The sequence below is a fragment of the Fukomys damarensis genome, unplaced genomic scaffold (genome assembly GCF_012274545.1).
Source record: "Fukomys damarensis isolate Sample0158 unplaced genomic scaffold, DMR_v1.0_HiC HiC_scaffold_3, whole genome shotgun sequence".
NCBI lineage: Eukaryota > Metazoa > Chordata > Mammalia > Rodentia > Bathyergidae > Fukomys > Fukomys damarensis.
In genome coordinates, this window is record NW_022900915.1 from 23,724,101 (window position 1) to 23,734,706 (window position 10,606).

General features: G+C 38.5%; 1 long non-coding RNA gene across 1 annotated transcript in view; it reads right to left on the reverse strand.

The window, feature by feature from the left end:
- Positions 1–10,606, reverse strand: part of LOC104851420 — a 58,243-nt gene that overhangs the window by 12,760 nt on the left and 34,877 nt on the right. The window contains exon 2 of the long non-coding RNA XR_777221.1: positions 6,904–6,998. This is a non-coding gene — a long non-coding RNA (uncharacterized LOC104851420). The remainder of the gene's footprint in view (positions 1–6,903; positions 6,999–10,606) is intronic.

Below are 10,606 nucleotides of genomic sequence, written 5' to 3' on the forward strand. Positions count from 1 at the left end.
AAAGACATCTGGATATAAAGCTTCTGAACTTCAATTTATTAAATTATTGATAGTGATTCAACAGCAGTGCCCATGTTTTCCTCTGGAGGGCAGTGTCTCATCCTTTGCACCATGTCAGTTAGTGACTAATTAAAACTAAATAGACCATGCTTGTTATGGTCCCTGTTCGCCCTTCTAAACTCATCTTTTTCCTTCCCCCTGCACTCTCTTACTCTCCTTCAACACCACTGACTGTTTTTAGTTCCTGGAAATTGCCTCATTTGCTCCTGCTTCAAGACCTTTGCGTAAAGTGCTCCCTATGTTAGTTTTCTTGCTTCTTAGAGCTTTGAGTTTCTCTGTCCTTATGTTCCTTAGACTTCAGTGTAAGTGTTCCATTCAGAGGAGCTTCCTGTGTACCCAGCATTATCCATTCCATAGTATCTTGCTCTTTTTCCCATGAATGACCATAATAGATTGTATGTACATATATCGATGCAGTGCAGTTTGATGATGGAAACGTAAGAGCCTTCTCTACCTGCAACCACTGACATTCCTATTAGCTTATTTCTGAAATGTGTGGGCACAATAAGATCATAGTGCAAATATGGATAATCTTGCTGGAAGGAAAACATTTTTTGTCTGTGTTCAAATTATCACTAGTTGTGTGACAGCAGACCGACCATTTTCCTTTTCGAATTTAAATTTGATCTTTAGTGTGCTGGTGAAAAAATACTGATGGTTTTTTTTGAAAGGTGCAAACACATAGCAACTTGTTTAGAGCATATTTGTATGCTCAGTTCATACTAATATCATTCTTGGAAGCACTTGGCAAATATTTTTGACAAACTATTAGGTGCTAGTCAGAACACTTCATCGATTGACTTGGTGACCGGTGATACAGAAACCTGATCAAGAAATTTTATGGTTACTGATTCTTCCTTTTGATAGTTCCAACACATCCAGCTCAAGGGAAGTCTGAGGAAATGCACTGGAGCTCAGTGGCATCACTGACCACTGCTACCAGCAGCTTGGGGCCCTCCCTCTCTGCCAAGCTACCAGTGGGCCCTGCTCTAGTCACTAGCTAATGAGGGGGCTCAACATTATTTTGTGGGTAATGCTTTTTGACATCTGTCAATTCACAAGGAAGCCTACATGACTGGTGAACTGTCTGTATAAACTGACTGATGCAGGATCAGAGATGGAGCTGGGAATGATATTTTGAGGCACCTAAACATGTCATTGGATTGGAAGTAGAAATGGGTGGGAGACCTTGGCTGGCTTTATATTCTGATAGCATTTTTTCCCTAATGTTCATTTTTGGTCAGTGTGCTTGCTAGCTATAATTCTAACCTACTATTTTGACTGAATCACATGATTATATCTTCTTTGGTTACATATATAACTTGGCCAAAAGAAAAAAAAATATTTATACAAGTTACTAAAATTGAAATTGTTTTGTGATTCTAGTATACACAAAACTTACAAAATCCAACTGGGCATATAAATCACTGGCAGGTATAGAACTGACTTATCAAGAATATAAACTAAATCACACACACATATACATGCACACACACACACACACACACACACACAAGGAAAGAAGAACTACGATGCCCATCTTTTGAAAACTTGTAACATAATGTTGGGGTAAGAAAAGTATAAACATTTATGTAGCCAATGATAACTTTTTAAAGGGTAATGAGTATTATTGAAATGAGAGGAAAAAGGCACTGTGAGTTTGGGAAGGCTTCATGGAAAATGTAAGTTTTGAATAAGGTTTTGACTATTTGCAAAGGATAAGTCTTGATGGAAAGATTGTTTCTTGGCCAGTATATGAAAAGTAAATATCCATTCTTATTTTGTATCTTTCCTATATCCCTAGGTCACATCAGAATGTCAGATACCTATATGTTGGCATTCCCAAAGTTACATATACAACCCAGTATATCTAATTGCCCATTGATTTAACTTTTCTGAAAAGCTCAAAACCCCAACCTGTTTAACACAAAAACGTTCAGCATACTCTTTTTTGATTCTTTTCCAGTCTGTCCCTCTCAGATAAAGGGGATCACTCTCCAGCCATAAGCTTAAAGAAGACATTTATGACTGATCCTTAATACTCCTGCTTCTGTAAGCCTACTTGCAATTAGTATGTAGGTAAGGCCTATCAATTTCACGGCAGAAATATTTCTGTTAACTATCTACCTTAACCCTCACAGCCATAATTTCAAACTACCTGTATGTAAGACTCTCCCAAATTGTCTTTTTTAATCCTGTTGGTCTTTTCCAATTAATTTTTCACCTTTTACCAATTAAGCTACTCCTCTGTTAACACCTTTTCAATGTCTGGCCATTGTGAGTGGATTAATATCCAAACTACTCACATGGCTTGCAAGGTTGCTCCACTCTGTGGGCTCACTTACCTCTTAATCCCATCTAGTGCGATGCTATCTTTCACTTTCTCTACCTAAATTATACTGAGTGCCTTCCACTGCCTCAAATCAGTCACCATTTTTTCATCCCTGACCTTTTTGCAAGTGCTCTTTCTTCATTCAGATACTGAATGACACTGAACACATACTTCAGACCATGGTAGGGGTAATGAAAGACAAGTGCAAGGTGCAAGAAGGGAATCTTAAAGTTGGAAGATGCTGAGTAAGTGTCGGTCAGTGTGGGGTATTTTAATGCTATGTGTCTAGACGTCCCAACCCAAAGCCTCATGTGCTCATAGGTAGGGCTTTTGGAAGGTGACTGGATCATGGGATGGTAGTGGATTAGTCCACTGATGATTTTCTAGCTGACTGCTGTTAGGAGACGGGATCTGGGTGAAAGAGATGTGTCCCTGGCAGAGTGTCCAGAAAGGGTCTATCTCTTCCCTACTCCTTGCTCCACTCCATTTTCGCCACCAGGCCCGTGAGCACATATCTTCAACTGTCCTCTGCTATGCAGTTCTGCCATGCCTTCCTGCCTTGGAGCTAGCCAACTATGGACTGAAACTTGAACCTAAATAAACCTTTCCTCTTTTAAATTGTGAGGGCTGGATATTGAGTTTCAGTATGAGAGCTAAGACAGTTATAGAGCACTCTAGCACAATACTCAGAGGCCCTAAAGAGAATGTCAAGTTAATGAATGTGAAAAGAAAAAAAAAAAGAAGGAAAAAAAAGGAAGAACACATGAGACTGTGTGGCAAGAAGTAAGCCTGGAAAGTAGTTTGGGGATCAGATGGTGAAAGACCTTAGATCTCACTGAATATTTTGCATATGAGGGGATAGCAGTTGTTTTGTGTGATGGGTAGATGGAGCCAGGAGACTCTGGAAATAGAGATGTTCAATTATATGCTTCTATTATAATAATACTACTACTAATTATTATTAGTATTATTAGGACCTTGGGCTTGCAAGTCAGGTATGGTGGCACGGAGCTAAATCCCCAGCCCAGTGTATTTAATGCTGGTGGGTTTGGTTTGGCAGTGGCAGCAAAGAGGAGAAAATGTGAACACATGCACTCCAAATTGGGAAGGAATGGTTGTCAGAGCTTGTATTGGGCCTTGGAGGCAGGTGAGGAAAGAGGGACCAGGGAAGGCTCTACAGTCATATTGTTGGGTGTCTTGATGGGCAATGGTGGCCCTGACCACAGTATGCAGTTGAAATAGGGCAATCATTTAAGGAAGAAGACACTGGTTTGTCATAATTAATCTTAAATTTTGGAACATTGCCAAGGCGAGTTATTTTGTAGACAGCACGAAGTATGCCTCTTTAATAAATGGTGTTGGAAAAACTGGATGTCAACCTGCCACAGATGAAAATTAGACCCTTATCTTTCACCATGCACTAAATTAAAATCCAAATGGATTAAAGATCTAAATATTAAAACAGAAACATTAAACTTGCTGGAAGGTAAGTTAGGCAGAACTCTGGAAGACATTGGTATAGGAAAAGACTTTATGAACAAATCCTCAGTAGCACGGGAACTAGCAGATAGAATCAACAACTGGGATCTCATCTTACTAAAAAGCTTCTGTACTTCAAAAGAAACCATCAGCAGAACTAAGAGACAATCTACAATGTGGGAAAAAATTTTTACCAGCTGTTCCTCAGACAAAGGACTATTATCAAGGATATATAAAGAACTCAAAACAATCAGTCCCCCCAAATATAAAGACCCGATTCAAAAATGGGCATCCGAAATGAACAGACATTTCTCATACAAAGAAGTGAAAGCAGCAAGAAAATATATGAAAAAATGTTCCACATCACTGGTCATTCGAGAGATGCAGATGAAAACAACACTGAGATTCCACCTCACCCCACAAAGAATGGCTGCTATCAAGAAATCACACAATAACAAATGTTGGCGGGGTTGTGGGGAGAAAGGAACCCTCCTCCATTGTTGGTGGGAGTGCAGACTAGTGCAACCACTATGGAAATCAATATGGAGATACCTCAAAGAGCTTGGACTGGAGGTTCCATTTGACCCAGCCATCCCTCTGTTGGGTATCTTTCCAAGAGAACTAAAAGAATCATATCACAGAGAAGTATGTGCACCCATGTTTATAGCGGCACAGTTTGTAATAGCTAAATCTTGGAAATAGCCTATTTGCCCATCCGTTGGAAACTGGATAAAGAAGTTATGGTATGTGTATAAAATGGAATATTACTCCGCCATACCGAGCGAGAGAATAGATTCATTCATAGGAAAATGGATACATATTGAAGATATACTCCTAAGTGAAATAAATAAGTCCCACATGTGTAAATACCAAATAGTTTCCCTGGTGTGAATATTCTGCAACAATGCATAAGATTCTAATAAGATTACTGACATTTAGAAATGGGAGGAAAGGAGCTAAAGGTGTAGGGAAGGTGTGATACGTAGGGGAAGAACAAAAAGGGAAAAGAAAAAAATGTGAGAGAATGAAAAGATGAAAATAAAGTGTTTGTAGATGGGGAGGGGAGGAGGGGGTGAAGGGAGGGCAGAGGTAAGGGGAAAAAATGAGAATCAAGACTTGTCATGTAGAGGTACAAGATCCCAACAATGAATGTAACTGTACTGTATCCCTAAAATGTACCAATAAACTCAATTAAAGCTGAAAAAAAAGAAGGTGCGGGATCAAGACCTGAGTTATTGACCTGAGAACCACTTATAGTCAGGGAGGAGTAGTTATGTTGTTTTGTAGTAAACAGGGCAGTGTGACAATATGAAATTTATTAGACCAGGGCACTGGGTTCCTGGATTTCCATTAATGCTGCTGAGCTGAGTGAGCATGGGGCAGAAGAGTTATGGACAGCGGGGTGCAAGGAGAAAGGAGAGGTGAAGGAAGGGATGTGCAAAGTGACTGAGAACCACACGCAGTCCAGTGTCCACCATCACGGTGTGCTCCAGGTAACCAGAAGTCTTCTAAAGAGAAGAGCAGCTTCACATGGATTTTCAAGAAAGCCTTAACCAGTAGCAGGAACAATGGCACAGCACACTGGTCGAAGTATATGAAATAAAGAGAATGGGTTGCTAATTGTGCTTTGTATCCTGACAATGTGTTGATTTTAGAAGAGTGTGTGTTTGTGTAGCATCAGGAACAAATGCTTCTTCTTTCTAGTGCCTTTTCAAGTAAGAATCTTGTCCTATTAACATTTACGTGCATAATGATCTTGAATAAGTCACTCAATCTTTTAGTATTTAAGGTTACTCAACTTTAACTCAGTAAAAAGAATGCTATTCTTTAAGTGGCTGTGCATGTCCAGTGAGCCAGTATAGAAGAAAGTGACAGTAGTAACTGCCATATCTCATCCCTCTAAGTTCCAGCAAGCCATTAAGGGACTGAGGATTGTTACCACTATTTTCTGCTCTTCCTGCTGTTGGAATTCTTATACTTTTCTACAAGTCCTCCTCATTTAGGAGGAAATCAGATGCCATCTGCTTGACAACCTCATAGATCTATTTCCATAAAAGCAATTATTGCCACGATTTTTGAATTCATGAGGATTTCATCAGTGTGGCAGTGAGCATCAATGTCCTTGATAACTCTTTCATCTCTAGGTTACACAGAGTAAGACTGCACCTGTAAACTCATTGTAATTTGCAGAGCTGTACATTCCTTTGAAAAATGATTTGTAATTCTCATTGCTAGCTCTCAAAGTATTTTTTAAATGACTCTAAAATGAGCAAGGACAAGCCAGCCATGGAAGGCTTTTAAGAGGCACCTGACAGACTCAGATATCACACATCTGTTTTGACAGTCACTGGGACACAGGAAGGGGCCTAATTCCACTGATCACAAACATATTTCACAAGGACTTATACTTGAATTTCTTCATGTCCTTCTACAGTCTATGGAAATATGTTACTTTTGGAATTTTGCTTTCCTTGATTTAAGTAAAAAAAAAAAAGTGTAAAAGGCATCCTAGACCTTTAAAAAAAAAAGGTCTGGCATGGATTCCGAAAGCAGTTATAAGCATAATAACAATGCAAACAGAGATAATGTTATAAGGATTGCTACGAATGGATGCTCACTTATTTCTGAATACAGCCCAGAGATGCCAACTAATAATCCCCAAATGGCCTTGCCAGAACATGTTTATTCTTATTCTGGGAACATTTAGAATTTCTACTTCAGGCAGTGGAAAAATATACTTTTTTTTTGGACCTCAGATCAGGGCAAAACAATATGCAAATGACAAAACTTACATCCTTGGATGACCAGAATATGTGGAGTGTTTAAGTAGGAGGTACTGGGGGATTTATTGATAGAGAAAGAGAGTAAGAAATAGAGTGTTTGGAGACTCATGTTGTCTCAGGGCCAGGGGCTACATAACTGACTGAGGAAGATGGGGCGGTACAGGGAGTTGGGTGAGAGAAAGTCTTAAACCTCACTTACCTACAAATACTTAGCCTTTAATTGGCCAAAGGCAAAACTGTTGTGCTTACCCACTTGTCCTTCAGAGAAGCCTCAGGCTGTAGATTTAGGCTGCATACATCTTCTCTTTGAGGTAGTCCCCGTCAGCGCCTCACTGACTGGTCTTCTGCAAATGGGTTGAGAAAATATGAGGATTCACTGTAATTCGTTGTCATTTTAAAAATAAACATTTTTTCTTAGAATATTGCATTAATTTTCAGTGACAGAATGCATTAGTCTGACGTGAAAAACACAGATTCATCCCTTTGTGTCTCATTCTGAAAGCACTAACTTTGGACTCACTAATAACAGCAATAGCCATAGCAACAAAATTATCAAAAACACTGTAGGATCACCCAATCTCTTCTTTATTATGGGTTTATAGATTTCATCAATTAAAAGGAATTATTTTCCTAAACATTCTTTTGACCAGCTCTATTCTTCCTATGTCTTCTTTTGAAATCTGTTTTCTTGTTGCTAGCTCAGTAACATTATTTAATACGTGTGCTACTAGCATGATTTGCTCTGAGGGTGTTAACCTAATTTAAAAAAATTTAAATTTAGTTTTAATATCTCAGTGGTATCATGCTCTGTTAAAATTGCATTTCTGGAAAAACTCACTCATCTGTAACAGTTTAAACGTGAACCCTTTACCCATATACTATATTAGCCGAGTAAAAAATGAATTTCCTTTTTACTGTTTTTCTTTCCAATACATCTTGTGAAATCATAAGAGAATTCGGCAATTTATATAGAGAAATTTGGCTGCCATTTGCTTAGACTGTGACATATGACTGTAATTTGTAACTTTCCATATAAGACTTGGTTATTTGTTATCCAAATATCTGAGTTTCAAAAATAAGAATTAATGTAAAAACAATGAAAAAGAAGGTATTTGGTAATTCCCAGGGGCACAATGTGCTACTGTCCTTAGAAATATGGGTTAGGAAATGCATTTAAGTACAAAATTCATATTCTGTTTATATTAGTGACTTACATGATTGTGTGTGACTTGCATCTTCATTTTATTTTTGCATCTTTTTGTTTCTATATTATTCATTCTGTTTTGTGTTTGGGATTATGCATATCTTTGGCTGTTTCCAATTGTCTTTGAATTTTATCAAAATCACAACCTTATTCTCTGGGTACATTTTGAAGAAAAATATGTTAAATGCATCTAGATCTTGCAGAGTAAGGCATTTATTCCTTTAATCAGTATTTATCAGGCAACTGCTATGTGTCAGTTACTATGCTGGGTCCTGGGAACATAGATTTAAGCAAGGCAGACATGGGTCATGTCATAGCAAGGAATAAGGAATTTAGTCGGGAATACTGAGGAAGGATAATTGCACTCAATATGTGGGATATAGGAGAATTTGTGGGTCAGGTCAGAATTCCTGGAGGTAATTCCCCTACCCGGGACTGGAAAGATGTGTAGGCAAAGAGCAAAGGAGTTTAGGGTTTGGATGGTGTGGAGAGGGGAATGAACTGGGAGATAGTGTTATGCAAAAGATTAGAGGTGACAGAATTGTCTCTGAAATATTAAAAATAATTCACTCTGGCAGTGAGGTGGAGCACAAGAAGCAAAGTTCAGAGGTATCTGGAAAGGAGTATCCAACAGGAAGAGGAAGGGTGAAAACCAAATTTATTATTTGAGCAATTGTATAGGAAAAGTCATCTAATCGAGGAAATAGTAAGCTAAATTAGTTTGGATGTGATGAATTTTAGTGACATTCAAGAAACAGAAAATGACTATGGGATATTTAGGTAGAGATGGGTGATAGAGACATGGAATTCAGGTCAGAAATTTGGGTGAGACCTATGTTGCTGGGATTTCGTATTATACAGAATGTAGGTGATATTTGAAACCATGGTTATGGAGGGATGAAGAGCTTTTGGGCTTGGTATAATTCACTGGAATTTAAATCTAGATAATACTGTGTAAAAAAGAGTTGGTTGACATGCTTAAAGCACAACTGAAGTCCATGCTTATGAGGAATTGTTTTATTGAGTTAGAGTAAACTGTCATCAAAGAATATGAAAGAACCACAGAGGTCCTCTGATGTTGCCTGTTGAAAAGCCCACATGAACAGGAATGTTACAGCAGTATGGTTCTAGCTTTGGTTTACGCTTCAGCGAGAAACCACCAGCAGAAGTGGAGACACTGTCTTGGTTTGACTTGAAATCTAAAGATTCTATGGGGCAGATCCATTGTAGTGCCTGACATGCCATTGGCTTCCATTTAAGGGAGGTGCCTTACCCACAAGTGGGCTGCGGCAGCCTCCGTGGGTGGTTGTGAGTCCCCTTCTTCCAGGGGACTGGACCAGGGTGGTCCTATCCTAACCAATTTCTAGGCTGGCCAGTGTCCTATGTGATGGTTTGGCATGAAAAACTGCCCAACCAGGCAAAATGGTGATTAGTTGGGTCAGATGTTCTTGCTCAGGAATTTGAACTAGGGAATCTGGGGAGGGAGTCAATTAGTTGGTTTTGGGAGGGAGTATAAGCTGAAAAGAGCCACAAGAAGAGGCCTGTGGCAGCAAGAAAGGTGAATAAACTGATGGGATAAGTAAATAGAATTTATAAGTAAGCAGAAACTAAAACAAATGGCAGAGAGTAGAGGGTAAGGTGACTAATTACTAAGTAGGAGCAATAGGAGCTGAGTCATATAAAAGTAAAATATCCATGGAGTAATGCTTATAAAGGCCCAGGAAAGTTTTTGGTGGAGCCTTGTTGAAATTTTTCTGTTTCTAAATATACAAGTCATGGGGGTGGGGGGTAAATTGTCTCATGACCCTCCTGTTTCTCTTGTGTCTGTGAACAGCCTTATAATCAGCTGTCATTAATGAAGATAACTAGAGTGAGTCTTATTCACTGATAACAAATTGTTTTACTAACAGAATCCTTCTACCTCCAAATTACTCTCAGGCTTGCTTGACAATCTGCAAGATAAAATATACCATTAGAAATGCATTTCTTTGCAGTAAGATATTAGGGGCTTAAGATTCTTCAATAAAATGTAAATATCTACGAGGTATAGTATAGGAGGTATTTTCAAATATAAAGAGCAGTTATTGGAATAGTGTGTGTGCACGTGTGTGTGCTCTGAAATGGGAGTGGTATGAAGGGGATAAAGGTGGAAATACGCATAAAGCAAAGTTTTTAGAGACTTACGTTTCAGTTGAAACCTACTGAGGATTAGGAAGGACTTCAAAGAAAAGCTAGACTAGCAATGGTAAATCCCTCTGTCTCCAGGGGTCAAGTGAGTCCTGAATGAAGTAGGTGGGAAGCTGGATGAGCTGTAGGTGGCATGGACCTCTAAAGGCTCTACCTGCCTGGTCGGAAGGCCTGCCAGAATTCCACATCTAACTTTTTCAGAAAAGGTTCAATTTTCATAAGATACCTTAAATTTTAAATATTGAGGTGTAATTCAAATTAAAACAAAGCAAAACAAAATGAAATTTGTTTTGGAGTAGACAAATAAAAAACTTACAAGCTGCATTAGGAACACGACTCAGAAATTTATGATTTCTGTTCTAGATCATTGGGTTTCAAAATGTTTAAATATTTGGAATTATCCTCTGAAAGAAAATATGTTCCTGCATCTGGCATTTAAAAAGATTGAAGTAGAAATTTTCTGATTGAAACTGGGGTGAGGAAACTATGCTCATTACCTACTTTTACTCCAAATGTGACTAAAGCTTGATCATATCGTTTTTTTTTTTTTTTTTTTTTTTT